The sequence below is a fragment of the Perissodus microlepis genome, chromosome 15 (assembly GCF_051167445.1).
Source record: "Perissodus microlepis isolate ML-2025 ecotype Zambia chromosome 15, ASM5116744v1, whole genome shotgun sequence".
Classification (NCBI taxonomy): Eukaryota; Metazoa; Chordata; class Actinopteri; order Cichliformes; family Cichlidae; genus Perissodus; species Perissodus microlepis.
Genome location: NC_140475.1, coordinates 30,768,925 through 30,787,943, shown reverse-complemented (window position 1 = coordinate 30,787,943; position 19,019 = coordinate 30,768,925).

The following is a 19,019-nucleotide window of genomic DNA, read 5'->3' as shown; positions in this document are numbered from 1 at the left end:
AGCCCAGACACTGCTCCACTAAATCAACTCGCTCTTGTCCTTCCAATTAATTCTTATCCATGACCAGTTTCATCTCCTGCGACATGGCAGGAGAGGGCTGGCTGTGATGGATGTGACATTAACGGGAAATGAAACCAGGGAGATGCAATGCCCCTGTCCAGTAGTGGCATTTGTCACTGCCCTGGTCAGGCAGATTGGGCCAGCCTTAACCAATGACTAAGATTAATGATGACGGTGGCCCTGTCTTTGTCTCCATGTGTTGTTTCCTAAAGCACATCACAGTCTCAAAAGTCTGCCTCATATTAACCCCACACACATCACAGACACAGCATCCACTTGTAAATAGGGGACTCATTGCGTTCATTTCTTCCAATAATTGTGGTGATTTAAAAATGACAGTTTTGGCTAAAAAATAAACTTAAACCCAGGAAGACAAAAAGAGTGGAAATTATATATTTTTACACTTAAATTTGAGTGTTTTGCAGCTATCTGGACTGGTGCACAGTGTGGTGGGAATACCAAATCCTTGTTTATAATGAAGTAATAAAATAACCTTAAATGCACAGAAAACGGCCTTCCTCTGACAGATGAACTAGCCAGGCAGACTCAGATGGATGGGGGTTTGGGCCAATGGTATAGGAGTTCTGGGAAGCAGCATATACGCCTGGTCATCCATCATTCGCTGACACATCCAGTTATCTCCACCACATATACATGCAGATGTAATGCTGTGTTTGATCAGTAATCTGGCAATTCCTAGACAACACACATTTAAAGTTATATAACAGCTTGTTTTGATGAAGACTATCTGAATGATCTTGTTGATGATATTCACTAATCACCAATGTGTGCTAAATTCTGAAGGTACCACAGAGAGCATAATCCACTATTAAGGTCAGTCATATTCAGAGTCTCCATTTTACTCATGCTTGGCCAAGTGTCATCATTACATGTGGCCCAGTAATATCTGTAAAATGTTGCAAACATGCAGTTGATGCACCTGGCATGGTTGTGCATTGGTAGTCTGTAGGTGTAGGCTTTGCACGCCAATATCTTCCTGTAGCTGTATGCTGTTGCCAGGGGACGTGTCATAAATTGGATAATGTGGAATACCGGCTACTTTTGTCCATGTTTGCAATATAGTTAGTCCTTTATATTTGTCTACCAAAAACATTATCTGTACTTTTGATGCTTTTTTATATTACTATTTTATACCTTTTCATCTATTTGGTGAACTGTGGTGTCACATCTTTACCTGTTCAAACCAGTAGCCGCTCATCAATAGAGGGTGCTAAGCCACTGCCCCCATAAAAATACTGCATGGAAAAAAAATACTGCATGAAAAAAAATCCATCACATTTAATTACAAAAATATGATATACCATACAAATAAGAACAGTTTGCTCATACAAAATGTGTGGTAGCCTTCATGCATCCGTGCTAGAATGCATTTTGTGATCAAACTGCATTACATTATGCGTTAGGTTCTTGTGAATAATATAATTATGTTTCGACTTCCTTTTATGGTTGCCAGCTAAATGGGAGTGGGACAGATTAATATACTTTGCTTGTCCTTCCATGATGGCTCCTCCTCTTTCTTGGGTTTCTGCTGCCTGAGGTATTCACTGAGCAGGCAGTCGGTTGGGGCCATCTTCCTGATGTATTCGTGGATGTTCGTTGTTTCATCCTGGACTCTGGTACTGACACTCACTAGTCCCCGGCCTCCTTCCTTCCGCTTAGTGTACAGCCTCAGGGTGCTGGACTTGGGGTGAAACCCTCCGTGCATGGTCAGGAGCTTACTTGTCTTGATGTCAGTGGCTTCTATCTCCTCCTTTGTCCATCTTATTATCCCAGCAGGGTATCTGATCACGGGCAGGGCGTAGGTGTGGATAGCCTGGATCTTGTTCTTACTGTTCAGCTGACTCCTCAGGACTTGCCTGACCCTCTGCAGATACTTGGTGGGTGCAGCTTTCCTTGTGGCCTCTTCGTGGTTCCCATTTGCCTGTGGGATCCCCAGGTACTTGTAGCTGTCCTCTATGTCTGCAATGTTGTCTTCTGGTAGTTTGATCCCCTCAGTTCTGACTACCTTCCCTCCCTTTGTTATCATCTGACTACACTTCTCCAGTCTGAATAACATTCCGATGTCATTGCTGTTAATCCTGGTGGTGTGGATCAGTGAATCGATGTCTCGTTCACTCTTGGGATACTGCTGATGTCATCCATGTACAGGAGGTGGCTGACAGCTGCTCCATTCCGTAGTCGGTATCTGTAGCCAGTCTTGTCAATGATCTCACTGAGGGGGTTCATGCCATTCAGTGAGATCATTGTGGGGACAGAGCATCTTATTTGATGGTGACTTGTACAATGGGCTTGAAGTAGGCCTCCAGTGTTGTACACCATATCCTCACTGAGTTCCTGATAAAGGCTCTTAGGGTCCTGTTGACCTTGTATAGTTCTAGGCATTCCAGGATCCAGGTGTGGGGTGCTGAGTAATAGGCCTTCTTGTAGTCAATCCAGGCAGTGCACAGGTTGGTCAGCCTAGTCTTGCAATCTTGGCTGACTGCTCGGTCTGCCAGTAGCTGGTGTTTTGCACCTCAGGTATTCTAGCCAGACCCTACACACCTGCCCCACCAACCTCCCTGGCACTGACCCTTGAGCTCACCTCACCACCCCTCCCCTGCAACTGAGCCATGGACCACACCCCTACCACATTCCCCTGCCACTGAGAGTGCTGGTTCTGTGGAGAATAGCTGGTTTATTCTCCTGCCTTCTATCTCTCTGGTGTACCTCTTCAAGCGGCTGGCCAAGGCTGTGAGTGTTTCCTTGGCAGTTTCCAAGGCCTCAGGTATGGACAGCTTCCTGTATTTCCTAGGCACCTTCTTCATCGCACCTTTCTGCAGCTCTAATAGTTGGCTAACCTCCCTTCGTGCTACCTTGCATCCCATGATGCACTTCTTCTTCTTCAGTCACATTTCTCACTCTCTATGTGTTAATAGACCTTTCTGCACTGAATCACACTTGTTATTAATCTCTCTCTCTTCCACAGCATGTCTTTTATCCTATCTTCCTTCTTTTACCCCAATCAGTCGCGGCAGATGGCCGTCCCTCCCTGAGTTTTTCCTTCCCACTGTCGCCAAAGCGCTTGTGCATAGGGGGTCATATGATAAATCGCCTTGAGGCAACTGTTGTTGTAATTTGGTGCTATGTAAATAAAACTGATTTGAACAGAATTTAATTGAATTGCTCACCCTTGCCTCACACCTACACAAAACAACTACCTCCAGCCCTCACCCCTCCCGTCTGATCCCCTACCTGCACTAAGGATCTGCAAAGAGGATGTGGCTGCTGAGACAGAAAACCAGGAAGGCTGTTGGTGTGTCCCCTTCGTGCCTGAAAGTTTTTACCGGCCAACTGGCCCACCATCTTCACCTGGATCTTTAACACATCTCTACAGCTGTGTGAAGTGCCCTCCTGCGTGAAATGCTCGACCACCATTCTGATCCCAATGAAGTCCACCATCACAGGATTAAGTGACTACAGGCCTGACGCCCTAATGTCTGTAGTCATGAAGTGCTTTGGACATCACAGAGCCCCTGCTGGAGCCAATATGGGACTGCACAACATACTGGATTACCTCGACCAACCTGGGACATACACCAGGATACTGTTTGTGGACTTCAGCTCTGCCTTTAGCACCATAATCCCAGATGTCTTCCACCGAAAGCTAACACATCTTACTGTCCCCGCCTTCACCTTTTAGTGGATTACCAGCTTCCTGATGGACAGGCAGCAGCAGGTGAGGCTAAGGGGGCATCACATCCCACTACTCAGTTTTGCACTTATCGTTTCTTTAGTTTTTTTAAGACTTTATTTAACCGAATGTTTCTATTTTTTTTTTTCTTGGATGAAAAGAGCAAAGTTGAACGAGAGTTTGTTGCTTGTGTGCACAACTTGTGTGCATAACAAATAAAGATTATTCTGATTTTGATTCCTGGCTGCTCCAGTCAGCACCCTAAATTTACCTTGCTCCTCTTGTGTTCATCGGAACGTGAATGTGTGTGAACATTAGAAAGCACGTGTGAATGGGTGAGTAAGACATGTTGTATAAAGCACTTTAAGTGCTCAAATGGAGTAGAAAAGTCTATTTATCTCTCTAACCTGCTCTGCCAGTCATTCAATTCCAATCAATTCTCCTTTAATCCCCAACCTCGCACACAACTCCCCATAAGACTTTTAATTTGCCACCTCTGTCTTTGCTGTACACCAAGCCTCCCAGTACACTTGTCTACTTTTCTCTTGGTTTCTAATAGTAATCCTGTAGACTACCTAGCTGCAGATACCATTTTGCAGTCTCCTATCTATTTTCAGACTGCACATTCCTTCGTGCGCTCTTACACACTGTATGTTTCGGTCTAAAAGGTGCCAGATCAAACTCACCTGCTAACACTGAGAAAAAAGTCAGTTGCTATGTTAGCATGTTGTGCATTATATAAACAAACAGCAGAAGCAGCAACAACCTACATATACACAATAATTTTGGTGTAAAAACTTTTTTTTGTAAGGATTTTATGTAAGGCTTTGGAAGACTCACTGCTAACACATAGATAAGGACTCATTATCATACTTGTATTTTTGTAAAGCTCTCATGCATGTGCCTGGCACAGCCCAGATGCTGTGGAGTCATCGGTCCTGCATGGCTTCCTACTGTGAGGAAGGCATGCAGGAGTCTTTACTCTTCTCTCTCTGTCTCTGTTTCTCTGTCTCTCACACGTACACACAATGCTAGTTTCGATGTGGCTCATGCTGTTTTAACTAATGCTTTTGTTCATTGCCCTTTATAATCTTTGTAACAGAATTAATAACCTCAGCAGTCTTTTGTGTAGGACTGTGTGTCATAAATAAGGACATGGTTGCTTAGTACACTTAAGCCCTTTTTGGTAGGTGAATCAATCATTTGCTCCCTAGCCAACATGGCAAATGGACTGATTCTTATATAGCGCTTTTCTGCCCTCCTGGAGTACTCAAAGCGCTCTATACAGCATGCCACATTCACCCATTCTTCTATGCTTTTAAGTGCTTACTATCTACCATTCACACACATTCATACTCCGATAGATGCATCTTGCCCAAGGATATTTGGCATAAAAACTGGGGGAGCCAGGGATCGAACCACCAACCTTCCAATCAGTAGATGACCTGCTCTACCTCCTGAGTTACAGCCACCCCCATGCAGTTTGTTTGGCACCACCATGTGCAAAGCGGGACCTAGAAGGAGGAGGAGGGGATGATACCATCTCCAGCTGAGACTGGTTGAAGGTAACAGTGATGCCTGCCAAGAGAACCCAGGGGACAGGGCTTAATGTGACTGAGGTGGTGGAGCAGAGAAGTCACTGTCCGTCCCTAGGGGATATGAATGTTGATTAAACATGTGCTCAGCCTTGGATACTGAGTAATTGGTTGTGGAGCAAATGTCAAGCATTTGTTAATTTCAGTATTATGTGGGGGTTCATAGTTTGTGATCGGTGAAGGAGGAGAGACATGGTACATGAGACATGTCTGTTTGTTCTCAGTGAGAAAAGGTGCTACTTGTCTTTAGGTGACGAATTCAGTCATATGACTGGAATGTGATATCCAAAAATTACTAAAAAATAAATAGCATTTCTAGCACTGTGAGAGCGAACCAGAAAACCTAGAGAAAACCTATACCGGAGAACAGTTACAATCCTACTGAAAGCCACTCCCTTTTTTACATTAAATTAATTAATTACTGAACATTTATAACAAGACAAAAATTTTAATTAAATGTCAACATTTTGACCCAAGGAGAACAGGACTTAGTTCCGGTGAAAGGAACTCTTAATGCTTTAGAATACTAAGAGACACCAGTGCACAAAGCAAACATAGATGAGCAGGTTTGTAAAGGCAGGAAGGTGAATGCTGTGGCAATATAGTTTAGAGCTGGAAACCATGCTGGGAAGCCTTGCTGGGAATTTGTCTCATATTGAGCAAAAATCATTATTGTCAGTCTGAAAATGTTAGTGCTGATATTAGCATTTTGTCTGAAACAGCAAGGTAGACTTACATTTGTATTCATATATTTCATAAATATACACACTGGATAAGACGTCTTTAAACTTTTCTGTTCGGTAGGAAGGGAGACTTCAGTCAATAAACTTTGACTTCAGTCAAAGTATTGACCGGTATAATGATCTGGCAGGAGAAAGAGGCAACAAACCAAAATGTCATATGTTACGCCAGCTAAAGTTTGAGATACGAGTCACTTTTAGTGGTCTGGTACATAATTAACCCCTATTTCTGATAGCATTTAAAGTATTCATCTGATTAGGCGACAGTGACATTGTCTGAGTCTTCCTTCAAAATCTTTATAAAATGTAATCTGACAGATTCTTTTCATCCAGACACCTCCTGCAAACCTCACAGAAACAGTTTTAGCATTAGTGGCGAATTAGGAGCCCTCACTGTGACAACTGAAAAAAAAAAAAAAAATTCTGCGCCATCATCTGTGCAACCAGAACTGCATACACCTCATGTTTCTATCACTATTTTGTGTAGGTGCTTTTGAGCTCTAAATGCAAAATCTGGATGTGGTTTATTTCGCCCAATCCAATCTAATGAGCATCATCTCTGTCTAGGGATGCAGGCTGTGGTTCTTGAATCTTCTTTGTGTGGCTGGACAGGTGTCTAACTGAATGATGAATGGCCCTGTTTCTCCCCACATAATTGGCTACTCGCTGTTTGGTCTTAGACTGCCTGCATGTCTGCTGGGCAGCTACCTCCATCTGTCAATCAACAACCTGCTGCTGCCTGGCTGGACCTCTGATAGCTATGCTAATGTGCAGTCCTCATGCCCCATTGGCTGAATGTGTGCTGGTCCAAGCTAATCCATTAAAACGGTGACAGTAATAATCTCTCCCCAAACACAGGGCTCCAAGTGTGCTAAATGTTATTTGACCGTTCCTGTCACATTGGTGCTGCCAAGTGCACCGGTGAGGAGATGGATGAGCCTAGCTCTGGGCACTCATTCATCACCTGCTGACTTGTGTTTTTGTGCTGTATCAATAATTTAAGGGTTTCTGTGATTTTTGATTTGTTTCAATAAAGATTTTTTTTTCTCCGTTTCATTTTGTTTTGGGTATAATTACTATACATTTGGTGTGTTTATTGTGTAAAATTAAATTTGAAAGTTCATAAATTGTTAGTCACAGTTTTCTTTAATAATGTAAATCGACTTCTTAACCAGCTATGCTTGAAAGAACAGGAACAAAATTTATGTAATCAATCCAGCTCTCTTCACAATTACTACTACTGTTTTCTCACACTGTGTATAAATATGCTTATGTGATGAAATATCACTGACCAGGATAGAATTTTCTGATAAGCAATAATGCTAAGAGTTTGTTTTTTACAATAATTGCGCTGCCTTATTGCAGTAAATATAATCAACAATAAAGAGACACGCAAGACCAAATATTTAATCTGTTCAGAGTTCAGAATTTGTTAGTGTGTGTGTGTGTGTGTGTGTGTGTGTGTGTGTGTTTACATGCAACACTGGGCCTGGAGCCAGCCACACCTGTCAACAATCAAACTCACCTGCTGTTGATAATCTTCATCAGGACCTCACTATTTAATAGAGTGGCTTACGTTCAGTCAGTGGTGGATTGTTGAGTCTCACAGTCAGTAAAATGCTGGTTCATTAAGGTGAACCTGTCATTTTTCAGAGAGAAGCTAACTAATCATTGTGTCTTGTTTTGCCAGGAACCCTGTGAGGAGAGTGTGGAGGGAGCTGAGCACTCTGTGTAAATACTGCATTGGAAATTGTATATCACACCACAGACCAAGACAAAATTTGTCTTCTGTCAGCCCCACTCGACCCAGCTGACCCACCTGACCTAACCACTGTACCTGCAGTTTACCACGATTTAGCTCAAGTGTTTAGCAAAGACCTAGCTCTCTCTCCTGCCTCACCGTCCCCACGACTGTGGCATTGATTTGCTTCCCGGGGCCCTCCCTTCCTACTATCCGTCTATACAGTCTCTCTAAAATGGAGGGGAAAGTCATGTAGTATTATATTACCGATTCTTAGGCTGCCGGGAAAATTCTGTCCATGTTCCCACTTGGTGCAAGTTTTTTTTTTCTTCGTAGAAAAAAAAGACAAGTCTCTCTGCCTCTGTACCGATTTTTGTGGTTTGAGCAAAATCATGGGAAAAAGAACAAGTACCCTTGCCCTCTTTTGTCTTCAGCTTTTGAGTTACTGCAAGGAGTTACTATGTTCACCAAGCTTGATTTACGTAATTCTTACCATCCTCTCAGAATCAGAGAGGGAGATGAATGGAATTGAATAGCTGGTTATGCCATTTGGACTCAGTAATGTAAATAGTACAGAGAGTAAAGTACAGATACCTGAAAATTCTACTTAAGTACTTTAACAAAGTATTTATACTTTACCACATCTGAAAACCAGATGCGAAATTCATACTATGCATTAATAGCACTGGTATGAGTCATCCCCCAAAGCAACATCCATCCTTTAACTATACAAGCGTAGTTTGTCATTTTGGGTATGAGACATGTCATTTTAATTAATCTTTTAAAATTCACTTTAGTTTGTCTTTGAACTCAAAAGTTCAAAGACAAACTAAAAAATCTAGGTTCTCTTAAAAAGTATATGTACTGTATGTACGGCTGCAAATTTTTGGTTACCAACTTGTAAATCTTGTTCATATCCCAGTCAGCATTCCCAAATGAGAATCTATGAAAGTTCTTGCATGTCCAATGGGGCATTTATAAAAGGACTGCAGAGGCAAATAAGCCACAGTTCAGGCAAAATAAAATTCATTCCAACGTGATCAATGTTAACGAAATGGCTTTGGTCATCATACTCACTTATGATAACACTGAATTCATTAAAGTGACTGGAAATGCCACAAGAGCGGTGCAAAAAGTGTGATGTGAAATCAGTCATGAATAAAACATGAAAATAAACTGCACAAATAGCCAATGACTGAGGAAAAACAAATGAAAGTTCCTATCTAGAAAATGTATGCTCATACAAAACTTAGTGGCTTGTGCCGAACTTTGTGCCAATTATGCTTTAGGAGATTTTTGAAATTAAAGAGAGATCTTTTTATAATTCTTTTAAGTAATAGATATTTATGACTGTCAGTATCATTCAACACAGTCAGATATGCAGCAACTAAGAGTTTTAGTACACAAATTTAAGTATTTAAGCAGAAAATATTCTCAATTCCAATCAATCAACAGTATGGTTCCACAGGTAACAAAGTCAGTCACTGAGGTATGTAAAACACCATCTTCTTCTTCTTCTTCTTCTTCTTCTTTTTTTACTCTTGAGAATTTCTGCGGCCAGAGATTTATCTGATGTAAGTGGTCGTGGTGTACTGTCTCTTTGAAATGGTTCTGTTAGGTGTCATTGCAGGCAAAGGGCAGAGGCACTGCCACCCATGATAACTTCGCATTGAGATGATTCATTTCATCAAGAAGAGCATTCATTGTGGAGCCAAATTGTTTCCACTGAGTCCACCCTTGACTACTTGGATTGAAGCCTGAGAAGCTCTGAGGAAAACTGGCTGTTTCTACACAGTACTATCTCACACAAGCAGCACTGCTCGTTGCTGTAATCTAATTTTAAAAAAAAACTGAGGATCTGGAAACGCTTCACATCAGATGCTGTCATACCACCTCAGTGCTGCTGTCATCAGCACTGCTGTGTGAGCAACAGTGGTGAGCACTATTGTAATGTAAGGATCGAGAAAAGTGGCTGTGAGTTCAGAAACTTTACAGTCTTGCCCCCTTCCTCATCCCTTGCTGCTTCTTGTACAGCAAAACCCTGCACATCTGTCCTTTGTGTGCCCCGACAATCCATCAGCCCAGACACACAGCTTAAAGACAAAATGATGGTTCAATCCCTGGCTATTCCAGTCTGCATGCCAAAGTATCCTTGGGCGAGATATTGGACCACACACTCACAAAAGTGAAATTGAGTGGTTGATACATTCACAAGAGTCTAACATGTAATTTGTAAAATTTGTAAAACAAAATACTTTTATGTTTCTATAGTGAACGTAATTGCATCATGTACAATCTGCATGAAATTCAACAACTTAAAACTAAATTTATTCATGTTGAGGTGATGTGATACAATTTTTTTTTTTTTTTTTTTTTTTTTTTTTTTAGTGAGAGTGGTTATTGCTGGGCTTATAAGACGCTGAAAAGCATACAGACACCACATGTATGATATTGTGATTTATATGGGAGGATCGGCTGTTTGCGTCGGCGGCTAGGTGGCTGCAGCCCGGGCTGTTGGAGGGGGAGGCACGCATGCTGGCAAAAGTGGCCCTGGAACAGTTTGCAGAGGGCCTGGTTGGGAAGTGGCACACTGTGTCCGCTGCTATAGACCGGCGAGCCTGGAAGTTGAGGTCACTCTTGCCACAGAGAGCAGCGCAGATACCAGGGAAGAAGTGCTGGAAGTGTGGGCTGCTGGGACACCTGAGTTGGCACAGGTGTTCCGCATCGCTGGGGCTCTGGCACCAGAAAGGACGTACAGCATTCTGGTAAGGTGTCACCAGGCTTTGGTGGACACGGGCTACATGCAGACTATGATCCACCAGACTCTGGTTCATCCCAATGCATTACTGGAGGCACAGTGGGTGAAGGTTAAATGTGTGTATGGGGACATCCACAAATATTCCACAGTGCTGCTGGTTACTAAATTTAAACTTTTCCACATTTTGTCACATTACAGGCACAAACATGAATCAATTTTATTGGAATTCCACGTGAAAGACCAATACAAAGTGGTGTACACGTGAGAAGTGGAACGAAAATCATACATGATTCCAAACATTTTTTACAAATAAATAACTGCAAAGTGGGGTGTGCGTAATTATTCAGCCCCCTTTGGTCTGAGTGCAGTCAGTTGCCCATAGACATTGCCTGATGAGTGCTAATGACTAAATAGAGTGCACCTGTGTGTAATCTAATGTCAGTACAAATACAGCTGCTCTGTGACAGCCTCAGAGGTTGTCTAAGAGAATATTGGGAGCAACAACACCATGAAGTCCAAAGAACACACCAGACAGGTCAGGGATAAAGTTACTGAGAAATTTAAAGCAGGCTTAGGCTACAAAAAGATTTCCCAAGCCTTGAACATCCCACGGAGCACTGTTCAAGCGATCATTCAGAAATGGAAGGAGTATGGCACAACTGTAAACCTACCAAGACAAGGCCGTCCACCTAAACTCACAGGCCGAACAAGGAGAGCGCTGATCAGAAATGAAGCCAAGAGGCCCATGGTGACTCTGGACGAGCTGCAGAGATCTACAGCTCAGGTGGGGGAATCTGTCCATAGGACAACTATTAGTCGTGCACTGCACAAAGTTGGCCTTTATGGAAGAGTGGCAAGAAGAAAGCCATTGTTAACAGAAAACCATAAGAAGTCCGTTTGCAGTTTGCCACAAGCCATGTGGGGGACACAGCAAACATGTGGAAAAAGGTGCTCTGGTCAGATGAGACCAAAATGGAACTTTTTGGCCAAAATGCAAAACGCTATGTGTGGCGGAAAACTAACACTGCACATCACTCTGAACACACCATCCCCACTGTCAAATATAGTGGTGGCAGCATCATGCTCTGGGGGTGCTTCTCTTCAGCAGGGACAGGGAAGCTGGTCAGAGTTGATGGGAAGATGGATGGAGCCAAATACAGCGCAGTCTTGGAAGAAAACTTCTTGGAGTCTGCAAAAGACTTGAGACTGGGGCGGAGGTTCACCTTCCAGCAGGACAACGACCCTAAACATAAAGCCAGAGCAACAATGGAATGTTTTAAAACAAAACACATCCATGTGTTAGAATGGCCCAGTCAAAGTCCAGATCTAAATCCAATCGAGAATCTGTGGCAAGATCTGAAAACTGCTGTTCACAAACGCTGTCCATCTAATCTGACTGAGCTGGAGCTGTTTTGCAAAGAAGAATGGGCAAGAATTTCAGTCTCTAGCTGTGCAAAGCTGGTAGAGACATACCCTAAAAGACTTGCAGCTGTAATTGCAGTGGAGCGGTTTTACATGACTGACTTTCTGACTTTCTACACTCTTGGAGCACTCAGGGCCCTTTATACAACATACCTCATTCACCAGTTCATACAAACACTTTTTTCTATGCTTAAATGCTTTGTATCTATTCTATCTGCCCCTGCCTGAGCCTGGTTCTGCTGGAAGTCTCTTCCTGTGAAAAGGGAGTTTTTCCTTACCATTATCTTCAAAGCGCTTGGTCATAGGGGGTCATATGATTTTGGGGGGTTTCTGTTTTCATTTTATTATTGTCGGGTCTTTACCTTACACTGTTGTTGTGATTTTTCTATATAAATAAAGTTGAATAGAAATTGAATGTATCTCTTGCCACATTCATACTTTGATGGATGCATCTGAAAGCAATTTGGGGTTAGTATCTTGGATGAAGACTGGAGCAGCCAGGGATCAAACCATGAACCTTCCAATTAGTTGTTCTCATTTTACGCATTCAGGAACATAAAGCTGTACCAAATGTGATATGAGGTTGGCCTTTGTGACAAGTGAGAAATGTTTCATATCCAGCTCCACCCTCCGGAAGTTTAATAGATGTATTTATGGAAATATTCACAAATTATTCACTCACTTCGGTATTCTGAGTCTATATTCTTTGTTAATGAAGGATACATTCCTTAAAAAGCATTTATTTTGGTTATCCTTCGTTTTGGGGAGAACATAACACAGAACTGCAACACTTTCTTTTTTTTAAATCTGTAAAGAAATTTTCTGCTTTATGCCAGCAGCCTAAATGGAGCTTACTTGGATCAATAGATATCAAATAGAGAGTAAATGATCTAAATGGAATTTAATGGACCTCTTGCGTAGGTAAACAATACAGCCAGTAGTACATTTCTCTGCATGAGGAGTGTGGAGACGGAGGGTTGGGTTGGTGGTTGGGAGCAGTGGGGTCAGGGGTTGTAGAGATGTGTTAACTATAGTGTGAGGAACTGTCAAACAGACTGGACAACAGTGGCTACAAAAATGTCAGGTGAAAAAACTGGGACGACATGTGTCACTTTAATTCCAGAGCAAAGGCCACTGCTGCAAGTTTAATGTCCAGAGTGCCTGTCCAAATCCTCATCTGTCTCACACTAATCAGTAGGAAAACATTTATATTCAGAGCCTCGTGGACAGAGCTGCAGGGGAAGAAGGGTCTGGCTGACATAAAATACTGATTTCTTTATAAAACTCAGGGAATGTGACACTGATGGTCTGAGTTAGGCAAGAATATCTTTCACTGACAAGACACCGGAGAGTGACACCGGCTGGTATCACGGCCCGCCATGATTTCCTCCTCTTCCTGTTATTACTCCTGCCCCATCTTACAATAAGCTGTTTATTAAATAATTAAGATTTATATTATTCTTTTTTAAATGTTCATCTATGTCAGTGCATACAATACTACTAAAAATACTACTATAATATTCTATTATACTATATGCTGGGTACATGTGTGTTTATAGCTGTTGGGAATCATAAAATTAAATGGACTTATATAGCCATTTTCTAGTCTCATTAACCACAATTTAGATAAAGGCTTCTCTCCACACTTTATTTTACTTATTCTACATTTACGCAGCAAGCGTGCTCAACCACTGTCCCATTCAAATATTCATCCACATCAAGAGAAATTTAAGGAGAATCAAAGAGGTAAACCATATGGAAACACTCACACTACATCCCAGAAGCACACGTAAACTAACACTGTGTTGATGCATGCCCAATCATCCAGGTAAGGAAATCCCAAAAAGTTGATTCTGTTCATCTGGACATAGTGTTTTCAGTGGGAGAGATGCGCAGTGTTAATTAATACTCCACATTTACTTTCATCAGCACATGTATGCTCAAACCAAAATGATTCAGAGAAAGAAAGATTGAGTTGGCGCATGCATTAAGTAATGGGTGCAGTGCATCAGCAGTATATTATCTAGGACAGTGGCTAGGGCTTGTTGACAGGATGAAGACATGATTGAGAAAATGAGACATCAAGGAAGGACCAAGTCATCAGCACCACCAACTCTTTTCTCAAAACACCTTCTTTCGATGTATTTATGTCTTATCATTTGCCGTGAAACCCACAGTAAACTCACCATGCAGGGGTTTTAGTTCTCTTTGGACTAATTCTCTTTGCTTTTTTCTTCATTTAATTAAATTATTCATGTCTTTGTATTTATGATAAACTGTTTAGGACAAGCATCTGGATTATTTAAAATAAGACAGGTGCCATCATTCCACTGGTATGTGGTGGTGGATACAAGGTCCAGTTTTTTGACCATTTCATTCACTCTTTCACTTTTATGTGCACAGGTGCATGTAAATAAATAGAACATCCATCCATACATACATGCATTTTCTTCCACTTATCCAGGTTTGGATGTGGGGCAGCAAGTCTAAGCAGAAAATCCCAGACCTCTTTCACCCTGGCCAACTCCCCAGCTCATGCATAAAGCAAATAATCTATGTATTGCCATTTATGGAATTAATTTGCTTGCACATAATTTTAACAACTTGTGTGCTTAGTAGTAGAAACCATGCACACAAAGAGGCCATCATACTGGCAAGAGTGTCAAAGCTTAATTTTGCTTTCTCAAACCAACCTGACTTTTGACCCTTTGGAGGGCAGAGCACAAAGAGAGGAGGGTAATACTGACAATACTGAAAACTTTCACTGGATTATTTTAATGCTCAAGAAATCTTAAAAACCAGAGGATTCTAAGGTGAGTTCTGAGGCCTCGACACTATTGTCCCATTAGTCTCTTATACTGTATCACAATATTGCATACTTCATTATGATTTTAAAATGATTTTTTAAAATGATTTTTGCACTTAATGCAAGATATTTTTGCTTGAAATAAGTTTCAAAAAATTGCCAATGGAACAAATAAAAATTCTCCAGATCCAAGATGCACTGTCTAAAAACACGTTCCCATATCTCACTGAAATGTTACTCTGTAGCTGATTGTGTCTCATTTTAAGTGTGATGAGATATTTTGACTAGAAATTAGACAAATATACTTGATAAGATTTTGAGTTTTGCAGTGCACTGTGTTGGAGACAGACTGATTTTATGATAGAGTTCAGCTGGAAGTATACTCATGGTCTCAGTCTTGCTGCCGTTTGAGACAAAGTAATTGTTACAGAGCCAATTACCCGAACCCAACTGACTTTCTACATTTTTTTTCTAATAATTTACTAACAAATGGCAATTTTGAAATAGGCTGATAATTATCAGTTGAGCTGGCATCAAGATTAGTTTTCTGAGGAGTTACCTCAGCATGTTTAAATCACAAGCTTGCCTCCATGAGCTATTAATAATAGACAGCAATGTAGAATCAATGTTGGCGAGAGTCCCAGATAGGACAGAAGGAGGTAACATGTTCAAAGAGGGTTTCACCTCAGTGCCCTGAGTCGTAATTGATAAATGACTCAGGGCACTGAGGCCCATCTTCATAAAGGGAGGAACTTTTTAGACCTCAAGTCCATAATCTTTACTTACAGTGTGATTAAGAAATATGTTACAGTCTTGATCAGAAACTAATACAGTTGGTCAGTCAATGCTGAACACAACTGGTTCCTTATGCCCTGGTTCCTACCTTGAATATGGATATTTCTCCACAGTGAGTTTAAGACTTTCTTTAGTACACATCTCCAACTTCTCAAAGGTAAGGTTACTAACAAAATCATCTAAACTGATCCAAACTAGGCTAATTTAAAAGCAATGTCCAAACTACAGAGTGTGACTAATGGATGGATTCTCCTGCTCAGTACCCTGGCAAAGAGTTTCTCTTAAGTAGTGTGACCCATGTAATTAGAGCACACTCTCTGGTCCTGCTTCTTAAAAATAGGAGCTACCATCCCATCCTGAAAGGCACTGCCCAAAATTTCCACCCAATGCTTCAGAGACATGTTAACCAAGACAGGCCAACACAATCAAGATGCTTGAAGTACTCAGGGCAAATCTTATCCACCTGAGGGGACCTGCTACTAAGGAGCTGTTAAAATGCCTCAGAGACCTCAGTCCTTGTGATGGTCAAGTTGTGCCCTTGTCCACAGACCTTGCTTCCTCAATGTCATAGGAATTGAAGTATTCCTTTGAATGCATAACTATATCCTCAGTCAGCGGCACCCCATCCCCACTATACACAGTGCTACTGGATCACTTATGGTTTGTCAGAATTGCTTCATGGCCAACTGAAAGGCTTAGTCCAAGGCTCCACTTGGCCTGCCCGTACCTATTTGTTGCACGGACTAGCTCAGGCTTCTTCTTCATGAGAGAAGTGACATTCCATGTCCCAGGAGCTATTTCCAATGGTAGAAATTGAATTCTAGGGCTTCCACATTTGGGTGCTGGCCACATTGCACCCGATCTCTATGACACCTTCTGCAGGTGATGAGCTCACAACAGGATGGGCCAATGTTACTTCTTCTAGCTGCATCTGAGTGGGCCCTTTGGCTCAGGCGCAATCCATCGAGCCGCCTCAACATGCCTGAATCCAGGATGTTTCTATATTTTAATGATTTCTGAGAAATCATCAAAATTCAAATTATTACAGTAATTCCTAAGATGATTCAAAAATGATTTACAGTATTTACAGTACAGAAATGTCCAGCTTTTGAAAATTACATTAATTTGTAAACCCAATACTCAATAACTCTTTATCGTATAAAATGTAGTGTGGTGTGGAGGCATCACATCATGGCATTGCTGAGGCAATACTGTAGCTCAGGTTACTTTGCTGACTTTTTGTGACTTAGTTGACTTGTTGAAGGTGTAAGCAACTGTCAGCAGCAGTCTTTCAGTGATTCTGGTTGTGTGTCTTGAAATAGACAGGTACATGCTGTTTATACTTTTTGAATATTAATGTAACAAAACTTGAAATACTGTTATGGAATTTTTTAGCAGTAGGCCAAGTTTATCAGAGTTAAATTAGAAAAATCCTTAATCAAATGAAACATTGTAGCTTCCATGTACTAGAATATAGATTTTTTTTCTTTTTTTTTTACTTTCTGAAATAGCCGATGGATGATGGACTGTTTTACAATATTCTGTTTGTTGGTTTTTTGCATGTGACTCTGTCGTGGGCAGTAAATAATTGTGGTAATTCTGTCAGAAAATATGTATTATGTCATGAATGACACCATTTCTTTTAAAAGGGAAATTAAAGGGAAAGAGTGTTTAGCAATCTCCTGCTCACAGTTTGTGCGCTCATGAGCTTTCCCAGGAGTTACCGTTTAATGTTCTGCTCAGTCATTTGGTAGAGCACATTTTGAGTCCCTATGTTTTTCTGAAACATGCACTGAAATTAACTTAAGCTGTTTCAGCGATTTCTACCACTTGGTTTTGATCTGTTATTGTCAAAAGATCCACTGGATGTCAATCTGCCTTTAAGTGGTAGACCTCATCTATTAGCTTCCTTACAGGAAGTTAAACAACAACAAAGGGACGCTAGAAATGTGTGGACTCTGTTTGGTCTTTTGTTTTTTTAGAAAGAAATAAAAACTCTCCTGATCATTTATTGGTATTTATATTATACGTTTATTTCTACTAAATGAAATTAATACTAGAATGATTTCATAAGTATGCTTAAAAGCTTTATATTTGTGCCATCTAAAAACACGTTCAACCAAATAATTAAATTGTCATTTAGGTGCACAGGTAGCAATGCTGAGATGATCAACTTATAATGCTGAAGAAATTTGTAAAATCTGAAAATTTACTGTTCATCACATTTAATCCTATTTGATCTAATACTTGAGGAAAAATATATGTTAAATGTCTAGAGAAAAATATGCAGATGTATTTCCATTGTGGGTAATTCTAGTGCCTGGCATATATTAGTGCACTGACATGTTACAAATGTATTAACACTGCATGGCATATCATTTTTGGTTTTTATTTTATCCTAACAAATAGATAGGATAGGATAAGGCCATGCAGTCTGATGTCTGTGGGATCATGCCTCTTTTGACTGTTAAACCGTAGAGCAAAGAGAAAGATATCCATACGTTGCTGATGGCTGATTTGTGCCTAAAGTCGACATATAGCAGGTACTGATCTTTCTGACATGCTAGTACACATGTACAAGATACCAGCATGGTCAAGATATATCTGTCCATCCTTCCACTTATCAATGTTTGGATACATCTTTGACCTATGCACCAAATACAGCTAAGTTGTCTGTAAGGGAGACTATGTCCTATTGAGCAAGAAACCAATATCTCTTAAAAGGATTTGATTGCAGTGAACCACAATTTGAAGCAAATCAACATGACAGCATCTAGAACTGACCAACCATCATCCTCCTCTAGACACATTGATACATCGCCAGACCCTCACAACCACTATCAAATGTGTGTTAGCACAAGTGCAGACATTTGCCATGTCGATGTGACAAGCTGGAATGGTGCTAATTATGTCATAATTGTTTGTAAAGGTGTTAATCCCAGAAATACAATATGTTTCTTGACTTGAATGTACACCAACAGTGCTTTGTGCCTCCCACAAATATAAGGATTCTAAAGCCCCAACACTTAATGTTTCAGGTGGTTCTCTTGAGCAAGGATTATAGCTTTTGCTGTGAAGTTTTAAGAGAGTCCAAGAATTTTATTTTATTTTCTCTTATCTGGTTATGTATTCGGAGTTTTAGCACTAACAGAATTTCAACAATTTAGTTGAGGCCTCTATTTTAAAATTGTAGGGTTGTTTAAATAAAAAAATAAAATAAAGACTCTTGCTACTGTTGCCTCAACTGAGTAAGAAAAATACCAAGACATTTTTTTTTCATTGTTTTGTTTCGCCCTGACAGCTGTTCTTCTAATTTGGCGCAATATAAATACAATTGAATTTATTAGCTATCTTATGAAAACATAATTGGGCTCAAAGCACTTAAAAGCCACATTTATATAGTGCTTCACT